The following is a 22,464-nucleotide window of genomic DNA, read 5'->3' on the forward strand; positions in this document are numbered from 1 at the left end:
TATTTGCAATATGGCTATTAAACGAAGCGAAATTTGTTATGCATTTTCAAATTATTGGAGTCTTTTTTTGGAAAATACTAAAATTTACACAAAATATCGTATTTTTTCGAAAGTACTCAGTTTTTCATAATTTGCAAACGAAGCGAATTTTGGTATGCATTTTAACTTTTTTATAGTTTTTGCCTTCCTCACCTCACTGAGGCAAGGCAATAAAATCACTCGAAAAATGAACTTCTTAAATACACCTCCTAGATATACCTTCAAGTATACCTATCGACTCAGAATCAAATTCTGAACAAATGTCTGTGGGGATGTGTGTAGACACGATTTTTTTCCACACGATTATCTCAGAACTGACTGAACCGATTTTGGCCGGATCCGCCTTATTCTGATCGTTTTGGGGTCCCCTAAGACCCTATTAAATTTTATTATGTTTAGTAAAGTATTTAAAAAGTTATGCCAAGAAAGAGATTTTTGTAGATACAAAAAAGGGTGATTTTTTGCATAACCTCAAAATGCCGGGTCTTTGTGTTTACGTGCGAGAGTCGCGCCAGATGCGAAACGCCCGGTTGCCACATTGCTTCAAATGAGAGTCTGCATGTTTTCTGGAAAAGTCTGTATCAGGGTTATATTTTTTTCATAACTTTATTTTCATTATTACTTTGTAAATGTAAGGAAGGCACCACCCACCTAATGGTGGATTAAGAAACGTTTTTTTTAAATACTTAAACATATTTTCAAAATTCACAAGGGAAGCGAAATTTTTAATGCATTTTTACTCAAAAATTCACTAAAATTTTAGCAAAATATATTTTTTTTTCTAAAATACTTAAATTTCCATAATTTGCAATATGGGTATCACACGAAGCAAAATTGTTTATAAAGCATACACAATTTGAATGTATTTTTGAATCATGCAGAATTTCACATTCGTTTAGTTTGATACCCATAATGCAAATTTTAAAATTATGAGTATTTTGAAAAAATACGGTATTTTGTGAACACTTTAGTTTTTTTTACAATTTTTTTAGTAAGGTAAAAAAGCATACAAAATTTCGCTTCATTTGATACCCATATTGCAGATATAGAAAATTTGAGTATTTAAAAAAAATACGGTATTTTGTGAAAATTTTAGTTTTCAAATAATAATCTTTAATAAAGTGAAAACGCATACAAAATTTTGCTTCGTTTGATACTCATATTGCAAATTTTGAAAATTTGATTTTGATTTTTTTAATTTATTTAAAGCAAAAAATATATTTTTCAAAAAACTTCAAAATTTGGATGGAAACTTAAGTGCAATCAGATGAAATTGATTTAAAATGCATTCCCCTGCGTTTAAAATCATTTTTAGCATGTTTGGGTTGATTTAAACATCTTTTGAATTGTTGAAAATTTTTGATGTTTGCTATCGCAAAATGTTTTTTTTTTGCTGAATTTTTTTTTCGTCAAATCTTTCATTTTTTGAAAACTAATGATTGCCAAACAACTGTACTTGTGTAAAATGCATTTTCAAACATTTTTTTGTTTTCAAATATTGAGACTGGGGCTTGTTATTTCAATGTTTATATTTTTTTGCCTCCTCTCCCCCCTCGGCCTTACTACATTTTCAAAAAATATATTCTTGGTGAAAGCATTAAAAATTTAACCTAATATGGTTGAATTAAGTAAATTTTAGAAGTGGACTGGATAATTTTCTCTATTTTTAACATATAGTTCACAGAAAAAATAATCATGGTAATATTACATCTGGGAAGGAGTACATCTTTTATGTCAGAAAAAATGTGTAATTTGACCTCTGGAAATGTGTAATTTTACCACTTTTCTGGTGTAATGCCACATTTTCAGTCTAAATTGAGGTAAAATTACAACATTAAAGAGGTAATATTCAACCTTCCAAAATTACACCTTCCAAATTTACATTATTTTTTACTGTGTTTTTTTGTTTAAAATATATTTTTATCTCCGTTATGGTTGAACTAAAAGGCCAACCCTTCATTTTAATTCCATTTAACTGTCCATGTTCAAATTGTGCATTAGTTAACACTCAATTATTTTTTTGGATAATCTTGAAAACTCTAACACTGCCGGGAATTAAGTTTGTTTTCATGATCCTTGCTTGAATATTTTAAAAATAAGATTTCATTGTTGTTTTTATAACTTTTTTTTTGACCACAAGAATTGCATTTCACGGAAGAATTTTTGTGTAATTTCATTGTTTTACACATTATTCTCAGTAAAATTACACATTCAACCATACATTTTAAAATTTTATTATGCTGTTAAAAAAAATGCATTTTAAGTTGTTTTTAGACGATTGCAAGTTTATTCACTTCGATACATTGATGGTTTCTGAAAAAGGCCAATACATTTTTTAAAGCCAATATGCAAGGGTCGTCATAAATTTTGTAAAAGGTCCGTCATAAATTTTGTAAAATAAATATTCATTTAATTTGATGTTCAAAATATTGTTGACATCGAACAATTTAGTAATACCACCCTAACATCAACCCAAAAGCCACAAAAAAAACAAACATTCAAGATAAAGAGAGTTTCACACATTTATCCGCGTGCAGTTCCGGACCTGTGTGCGTGTGCGAGGTTGCTTTGAAGTCTCCGATATCATTGCGTGATGATGGCCGTCGGTACCTACGACAACAACCACCCTAAAACCTCTCGTTGTGACAATGCCAACCACCATCAGCATCATCATCGTAATACTCACTCATGTGAAGGGGAAATCGAAACTTGGGGAAGAAAAGTGGATTTTGATATTTTTTTAACCGCTGCAGTCTGCGTAACATCACAACAGAGTGTTGAATACGTGACCAAGAGCCCAGTTTGGGTTGGGAAAGGACGACGCGTAATCGGGTGGCGCCATCTGTGTTCCACTAGATTGAACGTGCCATTTTGTGGTTCTGCAGCACTTGAGGCGGTTTTGACGGATGAGCGCCATCTTTTGCGAGTTTATTTAAGATTCAAATTTAGAGATTTTAACAAGAGAAAAGTTTATGAAAAGCAAAGAAAATCAACTTATCAGTTCACGCAACATTTTTTTGCTCTTAAGCTTGAAGTGTTGAAACATCTTCTAGACGTTTCTCAATCTGCGCCAAAATCACGCCGAAATCGATTGGAGAAAACCACTCTCCTCATTCAAATTTTATTTTCAAGCTCGAGGCATTATCGAGTCAATAAAACGTTATGTTTCGTTTCCCCATTCATCAATCACCTTTCCATTTCGCTTTTCATTGATCTGGAGAGGAGGAAGAAAATTTCTTATGTGTATATTTTATTTTTTCGTGTCGAAAGGCAGCATCATTATCAACGACTTGTAGCAGATATGTGGCCGATTAACTGCTTTTCGACACTTGAAGAACTAGCTTGGAAATTCACATTTTTAAATTTCTTTTGAATGTAGGGTAAGTTGCTAATGATTTGTTTGAAGTCGTCCAAGTTAACGGGTTGGCATTGTTTTGAAGATTTCTTTAGGCTAGAGTCTTGAAGAGATAACGGATTTTTTTTCTAGGTTTACAGTTTTCAATTAATCACATTAGCACTGAGTTGTGATTTTTTCTTCTGTTTTCAGTTTTAAGTCTTCTTTTCTTTAGTTTTTAGAGTTGTTTAGTCTAGTTTTTCAAAAGTTTTTTTCGTAGTCTTTTAGTCTCTTTTAGTCTTTTAATCTCTTTTAGTCTCTTTTAGTCTCTTTTATTCTCTTTTACACTCTTTTAGTCTCTTTTAGACTCTTTTAGACTTTTTTAGTCTCTTTTATTCTCTTTTAGACTCTTTTAGTCTCTTTTAGACTGTTTTGGTCTCTTTTATTCTCTTTTAGACTATTTAGCCTCTTTTAGTCTCTTTAAGACTCTTTTAGACTGTTTTTGTCTCATTTAGTCTCTTTTATTCTCTTTTAGACTCTTTTAGTCTCTTTTAGTCTCTTTTAGACTCTTTTAGTCTCTTTTGGTCACTTTTAGTCTTTTTTAGTCTCTTTTCGTCTCTTTTAGACTCTTTTAGTCTCTTTTAGACTCTTTTAGACTCTTTTAGTCTCTTTTAGACTCTTTTTGTCTCTTTTAGTCTCTTTTAGACTCTTTTTGTCTCTTTTAGTCTCTTTTAGTCTTCTAGTTTTTTTATTTTTCTTAAAACAAAAAAAATCTAAAATTTGCCAAATTACCCCACCTTACGCAAAATCAGCTGCTCGCAGGGGTGGGAACCTCCAATGAAGTTGAATGCAACTAATTCAGATCCAGCTAGTTTTTTTTTCGCCAAGCCGCCGAGAAAGAAGGTCAACGAAATTTTCGTAGCTTCCACCTCTTGAGTATCAATATGTGCATGTAAACATTTGGAGAGAAGCGAGGTTTTCAAACTTCATGCTCTCCTCTGTGATTAGGCAAACATACGTTCGGACAAAGCTGGAACAGTAGAAATAGGAAAACAGCTTGTTTTTTGTTATTTTATTTTGGAGAAGCTGCCAAGCCAAATATAGGAAGCAAGTTGTTTGAAGTTGAAATAGGAAAATAAGAAGCAAAAAAAAAAAAAACGCAACCATCTGTTGATATGTTGTTCGAGCGCGGTTATATTTGGGAGGTGTTTTTGATGGACGAACATGTTTGATGCAGGAGAGAGTGGAAGGAGAAATTTTTTGATGACGTTTTGAAACTTTAATTTCGTCTAGTGATAATGATAATGGATTATAATAATGTCTATCGGTTGAAATTGGCGATAGGTGAGAGGTACTAGTAAATTTGCTCTAATGATGCATTATTTTTTTAAAAATATTTACTTGATAACGGATTTTGTCTGAAATAAATGGCACGTACAAGCCAAATGACACATGACGCCGTTTTGTTTTTATTTGGACTAAAATTTAGTGCTCATTTAGTGCTCTAAACCTCAGATTTTGTGCTCTCATAGTTCCCATACAAATTGATATACAAAGTTTGAAATACAAATCAGATTACACATGTCGCCATTATGAATATGTTTTGTGCTAAAATTTAGTGTTAATTTAGTGCTATTTAGTGCCCTCATAGTTTCCATACAAATCGCCATACAAAGTTCAAAAGTCAGATTACACATGTCGTCATTTTGAAAATATAGTTTCAATACAAATCACTGTACAAAGTTCTAAAGTCATATTTCACATGTCACCATTTAAATTTTTGTCGTGATAGAATGTACTGCTCATTTAGTGCTCATTTAGTGCCCTATACCTCAGATTTAGTATCCTCATAGTTTCCAATTTAAGTTCAAAAATCAGATTAGATGTCGACATCTTGAAAAAAAAATTGTGCAAAAATTTTGTGCTCATTTAGCACTATTAAGTGCCCTATACTCCAGATTTAGTGCCCTCATAGTTACCATACAAATCATCATACAAAGTTCAAAGTCAGATTACACATGTCGTCATTTTGAAGAAAAAAATCGTGCTTAAATTTAGTGCTCATTTTGTGCTATTAAGTGCCCTATAACACATATTTAGTGCCCTCATAGTTTCAATACACATCACTGTACAAAGTTCAAAAGTCACAAGTCGCCATTTTATTTTTTTTTCGTTATGAAATTTAGTGCTTATTCAGTGTTATTTAGTGCCCTATACCTCAGATTTAGTGCCCTCATATTTTCCATACAAATCGCCATAAATAGTTGGCTCGCATTTTAAACTTTGTATGGCAATTTATATGGAAACTATGAGGGCACTTAATCTGAGGTGTAGAGCACTAAATAGCACTAAATGAGCATTAACTCTTAGCCAAAAAAAAAATCAATATGGCGTCATGTGTCATCAGGCTTGTATAAACCGGTTTTATAAAGCTTCTCAAAACTTTCTTTATATTTATTTTTCTTTATTTTAAGTAAATAATTCAATTTAAATTTAATATATTGGGTTCTAATATCAGAGCTAAAATCTTTTTTACTCTAACTGATCGTAAAAATGTGAATATTGGTTTATTGAACGTAATATTTTTCATAAAATTTTAACAATAAAATTTTAAAATAAGTTCCTTCATGACATAACGAAATTCTCACTTTTTAATTCCCTGTTAAAATATAACGATCAAAACGCGACAGTTCAATTTTACCACAGGGCACTTGCTCTGTCAGTTGCATACAAAGGTGATAGTTTGTCTAGTAAACAAAGTTGTCGTGGTTGTTCAACCATTGGTTTTATGTAGAGAGTCTGGAGCTTATGGCAATCAAACGTCAAAATTACCCCCCACTAGAGGGCGCTCAAACTTGGGGTGATGTTTTCAATATAACCTACAGCGAGTAAATTGGTTTGAAATTTGAAATTGTTTTATTTTATCATAAAATCGACATTAATAGCAAATTATACCGTTTTCTCGTAAGAAATAAATAGCTTAATTGATATAAACGAAAATAGTTTTGTGATGGCCGATTTAGCCTGTTCATTATCTGATTCAAAATAAGGGAATATTTTAATCAACCAAAACCTAACTAATCAATTGAGAATGTAGATTATTCAAGTGGACAAATATTTTTTAAAGTCACTTCTACCATAAAAGCAGAGATCTGCTTGAAAAATGATAATTGGATTGATTTTCAAAATTAGCAATCTAACCTCATTCTCGCGTTTTCAATCCGGATCTCAGAATTTTCAATGAAAAAGGCAACTTAGCAAAAAAATCAAAAAGTCAATCGATAGAACTTTTTATTTCTTACCTCCTGTTAACTTTATTTTATTCCAAAAGATCAATTTTCTTTTAAAAAACCTTAAAATAGTTTTCACTCCCCTTTGCACTTATCGCGCAAAAACGTAAACGTAACCTTGGACCAAAGTTCTCCTACTCGAATGTAGGTGGCGAATAGAGTTTTTAGCTTTGGTTTTGGGGGCCTATTAGAGAACAGACATATCAAACCAAAAGTACCAATTGGCATTCATAAGCTAAACGACATGCGACACCTAGTGTTGAGTAGCAGAACAGAGCGAAGGATGTCGATTGAAATTTTTGCCCTTTGAAGTTATGTATGCGAATTCTGTTTTGTTAAATTCCAGCGTTCAAAACAATTTTTGAGCAAAAACTCGAGCTGATACTTTGTTAACTTTTGATGCTCTATCATTTTAAACAATTTAATTTTTTCAAAAAAATTTTTTTTTCAGATTTTTTTTTATTGCGTTAATTTATAGAGGGCAAAAAGTTAACAATCGTACTACTTGAATTTTTTCTCAAAAGTTGTTCTAAGAGCTGTAAATTCAATTTTAAGTTTACATTCCTATTTAACCGAACAGCGAAAATTTGAATCGTCATTCTTCGATGCTTTGCGCCATCTGTCGGAATTTTTGAGCTTTTGATCGCGAATCGAAGCACGGGAACTGTCAAACGGAGGTACCAATCGAGCAAAATCCTTTGTCTTATGCTCGATTGGTAAGCTCTTGGCTGGCTCTCTAGTTTTATGTATAATGCATATCTTTTAGCGTAGTTACTTTCGAAAAAACATGAAAAATTACCTTTTAAGTGAAAATAACAACAAAAATAAAAAAAATGGTTAGTTTTTTAGGCTGGTAAACAAAGAAGTCATGGTCATACTCGATAATCTGTTAAAAAATGTTTAAAGGAAATTCTTTACGCGGAGAAAAAACAGTTCCCAAAATCGTGAACAAGCGTTCTTGAAATTCGGAACCACGAACAAACCCAGTCAACTCAATCGGAATTCTGAAACGCAATTCAAATGCAATTCTGGAGTTTTTTTTTGAAAAGGTCCAATAAACCAAATTTCCAGTTTTTGCTTTTTGGGTGTTTTTGAAACCGCCTTGAGTCAGGGGTATTAAAAAACACCCAAAAGCAAAAACTGAAAATTTTGTTTATTGGTCCTTTTCAAAAAAAACTCCAGAATTCAAATCGTGAGTTGAGTTGACTGGGAAGTGATTCCATGATACGTTCCGAATTTCATGAGCGTTTGTTTACGAATTTAGGAACTGTTTTTTTTCTGTGTTTGTTCTTCAAATAAGCAAAAAATCAAATAATCTGTATCAGCTTGGTTCTGGCTAATAAAGCTTATCCTTAGGTAGTTCATGTTAAGCTTGAAATTTAAAATGGGCTGAAATCAGTTTTAAACAAATTCTCAATAAAAAAAATAATACAGGAAATGTAAACAGACTACTTAAAATTTAACAAAATAAAAAAAAAACAACAAAATTAGAACTCTCTCTTGACCTCAGCAAACCCAACCTAATCACAACTAATTGCGGCACAAAGTGGTTCACACTGGCGATAGCCAAGTAAAGAAGACTGTTCGCGCCGCGGAATCCAAATCCAACAACATGCCCAACATTCTCAACACTCACGTACCTAATTGCATGACAACCGACCGCACTGGCGGTGGCGACAGCATCTGTGACATCAAAACTGACAGTCGGTCAACACTCTCGTTTCAGCTGGTTTGGTTTGCAGTGGAAAACAGAGGGGGATGCACGTTTTGCGGTGGTTCCCAGTTATTGAAAAAATAATTATAAGAAAAGAATTTTCAAATTTAAATCAAGGTTGAAATTTAAAAAAAGTAAGAAAAACATTTGACATTTGAAAATTTCGAGTTTTGAAAGTGATACCAGCACATTACAAACAAACTGGGAAAGCTGCACTAATAACAACTCCGGTGTCATCGTCATCATCGCGTTCCCCAGCTGTGTGTGCGCTAAACTGAACTACTAACTTACACCAGAGTTCCAGCTGGACCAACTAACCAGAGGGGGGTGGATTGAAATGTGATGCGTTTTAAATTTATTTGCTCGTATAGTGTAAGAGTGTTGAGGGGTCTTGGAAATCGTTGCAGAAATGTTGCACATTTAGCGAGAGTGTTTTGTCATAAGGTCGTAACTATGAAAAATTGTATTTTAGGTTTGAGGATATGCAAAACGTCAAATTTGTCAAGAACATCACAGATAAACCGACGTAAAACTCTTGCAAAATCTATAAATCATCGATTCAACGACCAGTTTAAATGATCGGAAACTCACCACGGCCATTTTGAATTCACCACAGCTTATTTACACAAGTTTGACAGTTGCGTGCCTGATTTGTTCATGACGACATTCTGGATGTTTTTATAACTGATAGATAGGTTCTTTTAGCCTACTTGAAGTTCGGACCTCCCTGATTTATAGTCCGTGTTCAGCAAATCGCCCTTTTGCCCTGTGGATGTCAACCCAAAAGTGTGTCGTCGTTTTACGGCTAATTTATGAGTCCCCGAATTAACGACGGAACAGCGACGACGCTTTTTCGGTAAACCAGATTGGTTTTGGGATGGATTTCTCCTCTGCGGTTGAACCTTTTCCTGAGGGGAAAAGCAGAAATCGCTAATTATGTCTGCATCGACGACACGCGCGACTTACGCAAGAACCACTTAGCACTTTTATGCACGCACGCACGAGGTTCATCACGACGTTTTTTTCTTGTCTAACGTCATCTCTAGGTAGTGTTTTTGGAATGGTCTAAATTTATCCCCAAAATGGTAGCGCAGCACTGCAACATAGTTTGTCCCCCCAACCACTCGAAACGCGTACTCAAATTTCATTCAGCTGATGATGGGGGTCTCTTCAATCGTGCGAATCACGTACGAACTCAAGAATGAGGAAGCATTTTGGCGCGTACGATTTAAGAGTGCCCATTTTTGGCTGGACAACGTGCGTCGTGAGTAGACAATCGGGGACGCGTCAAACAAAAAAAAGGGGGAGGAGGGGAGGGGGGGATTGTCACTTGGACTCAGCTGTGACATCGTCGTCTTCGGTTATCATTATCAAAAAATGTGCGACACTATTAGCGGCAACTTTGTTAGTAGACGCGGTACTCAACCGAAGAAACTATGTCGAGTGGGAAGTGTTGCCAAATAAACTTGGAGATATTCTTTATGGTTTTGCAAATGTTTTAATGAACTGTTTTTATTTGATCTTTGTTGGCTGCTGTTTTCAATTTTTTTGTCTTAATTTTTTAGGAAAATATAATTCCAATCCATAATGAAAAAAAAAACTAAGAAAATATTTTGAAATTTTGTATTGCTTTGTCCCCAGATGTACACTTAAGTTTTAAAAAATATGCAAAATTTATGTATTCTAGGAATTTTGCCTCTTTTTCATATTTAGTAATGCGAAAAACCCGATAACTAAATTACGAAAGAGGCAAAATTCCCAGAATATAGGAATTTTGTACTTTTTTTATTTAGTGTAGGAGATGCAAAACTTTGGATTGTTTCCACGAATTGAAAGCTTAAATATTCAACTATGCTAGGCTGATAAAGGTATTTGCTTAAATGAGTTCATGAGTCATGCCAAGTGTTTCCAAATACGAGTGGTAAATTGATCCCTTTACCACACTTTGAGCACCGCCCGCCGCAGGACTCGAACCAGCAACCTCGTGATTGTAAGTCCAGTGCGCAGAGTCAAAGGACAAACATTTTAAAAATATTCGCAACGGCATTAACAAGTTTACCCAAAACAAAACAATAGATTTTATTTGTGTTTCATAATTCGCAAATATAATTGAAAACATCAATAAAAAAAAACAAAACAAAATTCAGCCATTCCACGTCAAACAGGAAGTCTCCACATCAAAAGTGATTCGATTTGGCTCATATTTGGAGTGTCCCAAATATTTAGACCCGTTTTTTTTTGTTTGGCGATTAGGGTGCTCCTATCTGAAAAAGCGTGGTCTAAAAAATTGAATTTTTCGTCGATTTTCACATTTTCGTAATTGAAAGACGCAACTTTTGGTACCCAAACATGTATAGGTAATCGCGAAAATATGTTCAGATATGAGCTCTTTGGTCCCGAGACCTTCAAATTAGTAGAATACATTTTCACAAGACCTTTTCAAATATTCAGCTAGCTTTTTCGAACCTGCATATATTTTTCCTTAAAAGCCCAACTAATAACCTAACCTGAAAAATGTGCTTTTTGCGAAAATCAACGAAAAATACAATTTTTTGGACCACCTTTTTTTTGGATTGGAGCACCCTAATCGCCAAACAAAAAAGACCCATCTAATTATTTGGGTCGAAGAATATCCACTACAAATTTAAGCAGAATTGGAGCACTTTTGATTTGAAGACTTCCTATTTGACGTGGAATGGTTGTTTGAGTTAATTATAATAATGTTTCGATTTATTTCAAATTCTAACAATTTGAAAAAAAATATATCCGGTTCACTAAAAAGAGCGAACGAACCAAGGCTCACAAAAAAGAACCGCGGTTTTTTTTTAACTCCGTTTTTTTGAAAGAACCGTTCCAAGATAGAATGATTTTTAAACTTGTTATAAATGTAATTTATCGAATTTCGAACAAATTGCATCACAAAATTTGTTTTTACAATTGAAAAATAATTGGTTATAAAAATAAATCCCAAAATAGCATTGCCGCCAAACACAACTATAAAGTTTTCAAACATATTTTCAGTTTCCTACTTTTCTATGAAATTCCAAAAGTAAAGGATTTTCTAAACAAAATGAAACAGCTTTTCTTTATATAACTGATCATGCATTGAAGTATTATCCGAATACAAATTTGAGCATTTAAAATTGCATATCTTGTAAAATATAACCAAACATCTACTAAATAGCTGAGAGATTATGGAAAAAAAAATCTCTTGCCTGATTTAACTTCAGTGTTTATAGACTTCATCGATTAAATCAGAATGTAGAAAAGAGTTCACAAAATCACACAATTCTTAAAAATAACATTTTTATCAAAATTTTGAAAAAGAGCGAAAGAGCCGTTCAAAAGAGCGGCTCTTTTTAGTGATCGAACGAAAATGAGCGGCTCCTAAAAAAGAGCGGTTTTGCTCACCTCTAATTTTAAACTTAAAACAGTTATATTTATGATTGAACAAATATGCATTAAAGTTGATTAAAACAAGCTTTTATTTTTAAGAAAAGATATTGCTCGAATGGATATTTCCTACATTTTAGAAAGTTTTTCGATGTCCTGAATTGGACCAGAAAATGTCCAATAATAAAAATTCAATTAAATAACTACTTGAATCTGTAATTTTTATAAATAATATACCGTCATTTGGAGCGAATCGGGACTACAATCTGAAAAGAGACCGTAGTTTTAAAGCATTTAAAGGATTCAAATATGAATATCGCTGTTCTAATTTAGTTGATTTGAAACTTTTCTAACCGAAACCAATAAAAATATCCAAATATGTCCCAATTTGACCAGATGACGGTACCCTATTCTGAATGAATTTGAATGATTACTTAACATATAAAAACACAACAACACATACAAAAAATATCGCTTGGAGGGTTTTTTTTGCTTTTTTTTTTAAATAAATTTCCAGAATATAACACATTTAAAATATTAGGCATAAAATCAAATCCTGCTTTTTCGTGAATTGAAAACCAATCCTATGTACTAATTTTCTCCTGTTCGCATAAATGTCCCATATTCATTTTCATCACTTTCAAGTTATTGATGCAGTTCTGTTCAAAATCTTGTGATCTTTCAGAAAAACAAAAATATCCATATGTGTGGAACAAACTTGCGTTGTTCTCAGATTGCAATGTCTGAAATAATTTACATTTCTAGAGTTTTTTTTGAAAAGGACATATAAGCTATTGTTTTTCGTATGTTTATAATACCTTATAAAAAAAAACAATCTATTTTGTCTATTTTTCCTAAACTCCTAAGGTCGATAAAAGTGTGAATTTCCATAGATTTTGTTTGCAACTTGGTTAATTTTGAAATTCAATATCGTAATCCTCTCAAACCGATCAATTGGAACTCCATTTTATCATGTCACACACGCGTCAGCTGCGTGACATGCACCAATTATAACACATCTTACCGAAACTTTGGGACCGCCGACGCCGTCGGCGTCACCCCCAAAACTCACCGCATGAATTATTCATTTCCGGTTGTAATTGTTTCGCAACCGTCAACCAACAACAAAACTTGATCCGAAAAGCCAACTCTTTACTAGCGCCGGCAACACTGCCCTAAACCACCACCGTCGCAAGTTGACGAAGCCTCAAACGTGTCTATATATCTTGTCTCTCTATCTATGAATATTGTTGATACTCGTCGTCGTTGCACAATGATGACTGTCCAAGTGAGTGTGCTTTTATCTGTCCGGAGAGCTAACCACAGACAACAATAACAGCAACATCATCATCACCATCCAAGCAAGCGGTGAAGAGTGAATTTGTATGGTAATTTATTCCGTACGCGACACACAACCCGCTCTTGTGTGAGCTTCGGCTAAGTGTGTGTTATTGTGTTCATTGATTTCACCATCTCGTTATTATTGTTTAGTGACTTAGGTTAGGTAAACACAGCTGTTGATTGTTTAGATTTCCAATGATTAGTTTTTACGATCACCTTTATTAAACTTTAATATCTGTAGTTTTTTTTTCGCTTTTTTGTCGATTTTAATTTTATTTCTAACCCCTTTTTTAAACCTTAGAAAAGCAACTAAACAATAGGAAAAGGTGTGTGCGCACTGTAGTTTGACCACTTAAACAGTAAAAAAATAACTCCAAACAATACAATGGTAACAACCTTGTCGAAAAAAAAATTTTACTACTTCCGACCGACGAAACCAAAAAAACGAAACTCTCACAATCACTATCACTACCTATCACAAACACCGCGATTTCACACGCACGTGTGCGCGACTGTGGCCTGCTGCGACGACCACGACGAAGAAGCGAATTTGGACGCGTGTGCGCGCGAGTCGGCGGGAGAAATGCGACTGAAAAATCTAAGCAGAAAGAGCAGGCGGTGAACGTGCTCGCGAACCTCACACTCACGATGAACTCACACAACCACCAGAAGGTGAATTTGCAACGGTCAATAACGGCAACAACACCGCCGCCGATCGCGGCTTTGATGAATGGATGGGGAAGGTGTTATCAACTGGTGTTATAAGTTATTGAATGGATAATAAAATAAAGTTAAAGATATTTTTTTTAATAAAACCATAATTTCTATCCTATATTTTTTATTTGTCTCAAACTTTTGGTACATTTAAAGAAACAATTTTTCAATTTCAGTCAATAATTATTTTTTGCCCCCAAAAATCTAAAATTTGCAATGACCTTATCATAAAAAAATCTAATTGCGCAAAAAACCATTGCTCACCTTTATTATTAAACAAAAAAACATCTTTTGAGCTCTGGAATAAGGTGATTAAATTGTATTGCCAAGATTAGGAATATTTGAAAAAAGTATGGCCCCTGAACTACGCTAACGTAATTTAGAATTTGTCAATCCAAGATGGCAGCCAAATCTTTTGTATTTTAAAAGTTCAAAGTTTTCTTACTAGTACAGTCCAGACTCGATTATCCGATTTGACCTAATCTTCCGCCTCCCATCATTAAATTTTGCCTATCTAATTTTTTCATGTTCTTACAGGCACTTTTTAATTTTTTACTTGTTTTTCACATTATCTGCTATAGAATAGCACTGTTATCATTTAAATTGTAAAAACGTTACTTAATCCACCCTTAGGTGGTTGGCGCCTTCCTCACATTTAAAGGGTGCTATCCAAAATGCAAAAAGTGCGTAAACAACACTTAAGTGCTTATAACTTTTGATAGGGTTGTCAGATCTTCAATGTTTTGGACGCGTTAGAAAGGTCTTTTGAATACCCATCCTATTTTTTTTTTTTGAAAAGGTAAGGATGACGTACATCACAAAAAACATTAAAAAAAAAACTACAATTTAAAATGCTACCACATTCTGTTAATTAAGTTTAAGTTAAATTTATTTTCAAAGAACGGTAAATTTTTAGAAAAAACTTAAAAAATTAAGATTCGCTATTGTTTGGGACGATCCATAAACCACTCGGACACTTTTTTGGAATTCTCCACACCCCTCCTCGGGGACAATTTTCATACAAAAATAAAGTTTTTTGTTTAGAGCGTGGACAATCGCCGACCTCCCCCCCTAAGGTGTCCACGTGGTTTATCAAGAATGACCAAGAATGACAAAATCCCCCCCCCCCCTTCCTAGGGTGGAATTCCTCACTGGTTTAATTGAATCATGAATAAAAACAATGCTTTTTTACATCAAAATCAAATTCTGCGAGCTCATTTTAGTCAAATTTGAGTGGTCCATGAGGTGACAAGAAACATTGAAAATATTGGAAAATCCTAAGAGATACCCTCTGGCTACACCCAAAATTCAGAGTCGAGATAATCGTTCTCTCAAAATTTATTGAGGGCTCAGTGCCAAAATCGATAGAATAATGGTACCAACTCACACCATCATAACAAATGAGTTCATTCGTTAGTTGAATCAATAAATCTCCAACAAGTGTCATACATCGACTTCTGACTTCTCCATGGTCACCAAGCTGTGGTGGCCGAGGCAGCTAAGTCATTGGATTGGTTTGTCAAAGGTCTCTGGTTCGATTCCCGTTGTCGGCACTTTCGGTTTTTTGTTTGACGGATGAACTTTTTTTGCAAATGAACCTCGAGAGAATAGTTCTATCGCCCATCTCGAGCTGTGTTCTCTGCGTCCGTGAATGGTATCACTATTCTCTCGACTCGAGACCATCATTCTCTCGGACTAGCGCTGCCAGTTTTGGGTGTAGATTCTTTTGATAAAAATAAGTAACTGTGCCAATTTTGAGCCAAATCGGTTAAGGGTTAAGGATCGCTTTTTATCGTTGAAGTTTGTATGGGAAAATTCGAAAAAATGTATGGAAAAATTCAAAAAAATCAAAATTCCGTCAAAAGGTGTCATGTGTGAGATTCTTATGTAACATTTTATGACAAACAACTTTGTCGAAAACCGCAAAACGATCCGAGCTTACCCTGACGATTTTTTAGCGATTGAAATGTTTCATCCTGTTTCTGTGATTCTACGCATAATTGTCCCATGGGTTCCTATTCACCCTATAAGTCTCTAATCATCCCAGTTAGCAGTTTATCACTCTTAATAGTAATTCTCTTGCTAAACAACAGGTAAACAAGACATAATGATTCGTAAAACTCTGTAAAACTAATGAAAGAAAATACTTGGCGGGACAATTATGCGTAGAAGTTCAACGATGGGACGAACAGGCTTAATCTAAACATAAAAATGACAAAAAGTCAGAAACGTCCAAAATGGGACAATTATGCGTAGAACGGCAATATAGCGACCTTAAACATTAACGGATTTGGCTCAAAATTGGCACAGTTACTTATTTTTACCTAAACAATCAATCCAGGGTTTTTTTTAAATTTTATCACCACCATTTTGGACGCCATCTTGGATTTAAAAATTCAAAATCACTTTAAAGTAGTCAAAGGACATAAACTTCGGAAAAAATTAACTGCCCTGGTAAATTTTCTATGTACATCAAATCAGATAAAAAAACACTTGCCTACCTAATTGGATTTCTGTTGCTAAGTTTATTATGTTTTTAAATTTATTTTCTAGTATTTACTTTTTTAATCAATTAATTCCGGACGTTTAAAAGTGACATATTTTTGATTGCTTACCATCATCAGACTGCATTTAAGTTGGGTGAACATTTGTTGTAATAATTAATAATGTATTATTGTGTTATCTTAAACTTATTTGTTTATTTTTAAACTTATATTTTGCTCCCCATGTATTTGAGTTTATCTAACCATATTTCCGGTTGCATACCCCTTTTTGTTTGACATTTCCTGTCACCAGACTATAGACCATTGATTTTCCACCTTTCCCTCCGAGAATAACACGCATCAATAATCAAATCACCTCCAGCACACCAGTTCACAACACAAATGTAACGCTCTCACTACAGTTTCGATCTTCTTCCAACCATCGAGTTTTCAGGTGTGGTCGGAAAACAATTTCGATTTAACAGTTCCGAAAAAAAATCCACTTTCCTCCATTGGGCAAAAAAAGCAAACAGAAAAAAACAGCTCTGTCGGGTCTGCTTGCTGTAGTGGAATTATTTGGTCAGTTTGGTGTAGTTCACTTTTGGAAATTTAACCGTAAATCAAACGGGAAAACGTACGAGATCGAAAAAAATAGCGCAAAAATAAAACGCCTCCGCTGGACGGCAAGCAGTGCACTATTTGGGGTAGGTTTTTGGTTTTAGAATAAGTCGAGTTGATTCAATTTTATGTTGATTTATGATGATTAAAAAAAACTGAAATCCAATATAAAACAAACATTTTTAAGAATACATTTTGAATCTCACATGAGCAACTCTCTACGAAATCGGCCGATTTCGACCATTTTTATTTTTTGTATTTTTTTATTTGACTCAAACTTTGTGGGGGCCTTCCCTATGACCAAATAAGTCATTTTGCGTCATTGGTTCACCCATACAAGTCTCCATACAATTTTGGTATGTATATATTCAAACAGCTGTAACTTTTGAGTGAATTTTCTGATCAATTTGGAATCTTCGGCAAAGTTGTAGGTATTGTTGAGGACTTTTGAGAAAAAAATAGGTACACGAAAAAAAAAAATTTGCAGATTTTTTTATCAACTTCTTTTTCACTAAAACTCAATTTCCCAAAATACGTATTTTTTGATTTTCGTGATTTTTTGATATGTTTTAGGGGACAAAAATCCGCAACTTTTGAGCCATAGAGAAACATGGTCAAAAAATCTGCCGCCGAGTTATGAGTCCAACCTTCAATGTCTCTTAGACAATTTTATAGCAAATTTTCTGAACTTTTCAAAAAAAATATTTTTAGAAATGGTCACTCATGGTCACTATTTTTAAAAATTGAAAAATTGCAAATATTTCGCTAAAATCAAACTTTCGATGGCTATATCTTGAAAACGGAGCCCTTTATCAAAAAATCTGTAAAGTACTTTTCGATTGCAAATTTAATTTTGCATTAAAAAGTAATGTCAAACTTGTTTTTGCATGAAACTTCGATTTTTTCTAAAAATCACTATTTTTTCAAAAATTCATAACTCGGCGGCAGATTTTTTGACCATGTTTCTCTATGGCTCAAAAGTTGCGGATTTTTGTCCCCTAAAACATATCAAAAAATCACGAAAATCAAAAAATACGTATTTTGGGAAATTGAGTTTTAGTAAAAAAAAAGTTGATAAAAAATCCGCAATTTTTTTTCCGTGTACCTATTTTTTTCTCAAAAGTCCTCATTAATACCTACAACTTTGCCGAAGACACCAAATTGATCAGAAAATTCACTCAAAAGTTACAGCTGTTTGAATATCTACATACCATTTTTGTATGGACAGCTGCCAACATTGTATGGAGACTTGTATGGGTGAACCAATGACACAAATAGCTTATTTGGTCATAGGGAAGGCCCCCACAAAGTTTGAGCCAAATAAAAAAATACAAATAAAATCCATTTCCGGTTTTGGTAGAGAATTGCTCACATGTCTCATCAACACAACTTTTATTATTTTTTTCCAAAGTTTTTTTTCAAAAGACTCAAAACGCTTAGAAGAAATAGTTGAGCAAAAATATGAATTAAGGTACCATCATCTGGGGCGTATCGGGACACATCGGGTGAATTGAGACGACATTTTTAATCATTTTTGGATAACATTTTGAAATTTTTGAATGGTTTCGTCAAAAAGAGATACAAAACAACAAAATGACTGCATCGATTTCCAAATTCAAAGCATCTCAGTTCTCTTAATTAGACTGTAGTACCGATTCACCCAGTTGAAAATATTTTCTTATGTTCAAAAGTAAAATTAGCTCCACTTTTGTTTTACAAATAATATCTCTTGTTTCGTAAGTATTTTATTGACGATTATATGATGTTTTTATTTGCATGTTTCTGAAATGATAACTTTTATTTGAGCTTTATTTTAAAAATAATTACATTTCCTGTCTAAATGGCTATAAAATACAAGTTCCTAAGAAACCTTCGCAAAGCTTAGTTTCCAATCATAATAAACAAATATTAGCATAAATTTAAAATTGTTCAAATACAAGAACTTCCCGCGTCCACTTGAATTGAAGCTTTGGTGCTATAAAATCAGCACAAAAGCTTCGGAATCAAAGCTTTAGGTGCTTTTGCAACCTCACTAGATATGATGAAATGTTTCGTTCAAGTTTTTTTTTCAACTGCAACATTTCAAGTTAAAAAAATGTTGTGAGTAGCTGTTAAATCAAAATTGTAAGTTTGATGTTTAAATAGTTTAATGTTTGGTAAAATTATGCTCAAAGTTCTATTTTGCCATGAATATAGGAAACTCTTAATAGATTTGTTTTTTTTTTTGCAAGAATATCCACCAAACATTATATGCGTTAAAAAGATCTTTTCAATGTGAAAACAACACTGGCATTCTTATTTAAAATTATGGATACTTATGTGTGTGTGGGATTAAAATTCATACGGAAGGTGGTAAATAAATTGTTCAATGGAAGTGATGTAAAATTCAAAGAAAATAACTAGACTAAAACTATGTAGAAGATCTGGCAACCCTGCCGTAAGATATTGCATACTTAACTGAGATTTATGAATATTCAAAAAGGAAGTCATCATCAAAACAATTTAAAAGTGGTTCTGGAAATTTGAGAGCATTGAAAATTTGGATCAATGCATTATATCGCTGATTCGAAATAATTTGGTTTTCTAATGAAACTTATGTTTTAAATATGGATCATTACAGGTCAACTGAGTACACTTTTGGACTCGACCTTCTCCGATTTGGACCAAACATGGAGGGAACATTCATCTATCGATAGTTAATAGAAATCCCAAGTTTTGTGCTTATTGGACCATCCCTCTATTTTTGGCACCGCCCTCTTTTTTGTCAATTTTCTAAAAAACTTTTTTTTCTTTTAATCATAACTTTGCAATTTTTTAAGCAAAAGACTTTCTACAGAATTTATGTTATAGAAAATTGTCCAAGGAACTCGACAAAAATGAAATTCTAACCCTTAAATGCCCACTAATATAAAATTTTAACGTTTTAAGTATTAAAATACAGTTTGACCAATTCCTTATATTTTTATTTATTTTATTTTATCACCATCGTGTTCCCCGGAAAATTTTACATAATAATCAATGTAGACCTCAAACTAAAATGAGCTATTGGCGAGATACAGCGATTTTACTGAAAAAGTTTGATTTTGCGCAGCACTCGGAAGTACATGGTGTACTTTTCCACAGAAAGGGATGAATATCGCATAGTTCGGTTTTTATATGTAAGAAACAGAGTGCAGCGCAAAATCAAACTTTTTTCATTAAAATCGCTATATCTCGGCAATAGTTCATTTTAGTTTGAGGTCTACATTGATTATTATGTTAAATTGTCCGGGGAACTCGATGGTGATAAAATAAAATGAATAAAAATATAAGGAAATGGCTAAAACTGAATTTTAATACTTAAAACGATAAAATATAAAATTTGTGGGCATTTAACGGTTAAAATTTTATTTTTATCGAATTCCGAGGACAATTTTCTATAAAATGCAACCTGTAGAAAGGCTTTTGCTCAAATAGCAATATTTTTAAATTTATTAAGTTTGAAAAAACCCTTTTCATTGAAACAAATTTCTATTCTTTCATTAGATTACAATCCTTAACACAAACAAACACCTAAACAATACCGACCCCAAGACCCACAAATGGAAGCCCATTTCCTCCATTGACATAATTTACGCCGCGCCCAGCTTAAGTGTGGGGGGGGGGGGCTTGAGTTAAATTTCCCTTTCCCGGGCCGGAAAATAGTCGTCACTCGGCCAACAATGACTTAATAGTTCACGTTCACATTCCGCACACTGGTCTGCAAAACACGATGGAGGATTTCGCGACTGCAGTGACTGTTACTATACCAGCTATATAGCTCTACGATTGATGATGTTGCACAGACCACAGATCGGTTAAGGTGCCCAATATTTCCGTATCAATTATCGCGAGTTTTTCCACAGGCAGACAGTGGGAAATAGTGCTGAGAATTTGTCAATTTTCGAAATTAAGCATTTAAAAGGCGTTTTAATTCAATTCAATTAAGAATAACAACTTTAAGAAAAAATTACAAATTGATGAAAAAAAAAAATACAATTTCAAAGAGAAGTTTCCAGCTGCAAAAACTGACCACAATTCATCAATCGCACATAAAATAAACCACAATCGGACCATTTTCATAAAGCGCCCCTTTGGAGGTGAGAAATGCCTTTTCCCGCGAGAAATCTCGCCATATTGGTGGTTTGTTGCAGTTTTTTGCCCTCCTCTTCCAAACTGTGGATATAAACCTCCCCAGTAATGAAGTCAGCGTGTACAGGAAGCAAAAAAGCTAAGATAAAAAAAGTTTATTAAAGTTGCCAAGCCAAAGACCACACCGGATGGATGGTTGGTCCAAATTGAGTTCAGCAAGTGCAGGTTTTAGTTTATTGGTTTGGTTGAAGTCGGGGTTTTTTATTTCCTTTTTTTCGATTCAATTCAATCCAATGATTGAATCAAATTTTTCCGCACATGGCTGAATTAAATTGATTAGCGCGAGAGTACAGTATCGGTTTGGAGAAATTGCAGAAAAATGGCGCCATTTTCACGACCAGTTTAAAGGCTTCGAACCAGGAGATGACTTGGCTGTATCGATTAGAGCGTTGAACTTTAAGTAAATTTCACCAATTCGATCGATTAAAAGCATTTTTGACCGTTTTTTAACACATTACCAATATTTCAAACAGTTTTCGTCGATTTTCAACCATTTATAACACTTTTTCACATTTTTAATCATTTTTAACAATTTAAAAAAAAATCAACTCGTTTAAAAAATTTTCTTTATCAATTTTTAAACATATCAAACAATTTTAAACAATTTTAAACAATTTTAAACAATTTTAAACAATTCTAAACAATTTTAAACAATTTTAGACAATTTTAAACAATTTTAAGCAATTTTAAACAATTTTAAACAATTTTAAACAATTTTAAACAATTTTAAACAATTTTAAACAATTTTAAACAATTTTAAACAATTTTAAACAATTTTAAACAATTTTAAACATTTTTAAACATTTTAAAACAATTTTAAACAATTTTAAACAATTTTAAACAATTTGAACAATTTCAAACAATTTTAAACAATTTAAACAATGTTTCACAATTTTAAACAATGGTAAACAATTTGAATCAATTTTTTACAATTTTGCACAATTTTTACACAATTTTTACGCTATTTTTACACAATTTTTAACACAATTTTTACACAATTTTTACACAATTTTACATAATTTTTTTTAGCAATTTTTAACAATATTCAACAATTTTTAACAATCTTATTTTTTTTACATAATTTTTTTTAACAATTTTAAACAATTTTAAACAATTTTTAACCATTTTTGACAATTTTTCACAATTTTAACAATTTTTAACAATCTTATTTTTTTTTAAAGTTTGTTACAGTTTTTTACATTTTTTTATTTTTTTACAATTTTTACAAAATTAAAAAAAGAATAACAATTTTATGCCATTTTGACTTATTTTTAACATTTTTCAACAATTTTTAATTTTTTTACAGTTTTTAATCGTTTTTACAACTTTTAACCATTTTTTACAACTGAAAAAAATAAAACATGTTTT

General features: G+C 32.9%; 1 protein-coding gene across 2 annotated transcripts in view; it reads right to left on the reverse strand.

The window, feature by feature from the left end:
• Positions 1 to 13,689, reverse strand: part of LOC6045637 (septin-4) — a 30,708-nt gene extending 17,019 nt beyond the window's left edge. Inside the window, exon 1 of one of the 2 annotated variants that reach the window (XM_038248121.1) lies at positions 13,584 to 13,689. The gene's annotated coding sequence lies outside the window, so the exon portion shown is untranslated. Of the gene's footprint in view, positions 1 to 13,507 lie in introns of both variants that reach the window. The other variant, XM_038248120.1, reaches the window with a different exon arrangement.
• Positions 13,690 to 22,464: the final 8,775 nt, after the last annotated feature.

The sequence above is a fragment of the Culex quinquefasciatus genome, chromosome 1 (assembly GCF_015732765.1).
Source record: "Culex quinquefasciatus strain JHB chromosome 1, VPISU_Cqui_1.0_pri_paternal, whole genome shotgun sequence".
Lineage (NCBI taxonomy): Eukaryota > Metazoa > Arthropoda > Insecta > Diptera > Culicidae > Culex > Culex quinquefasciatus.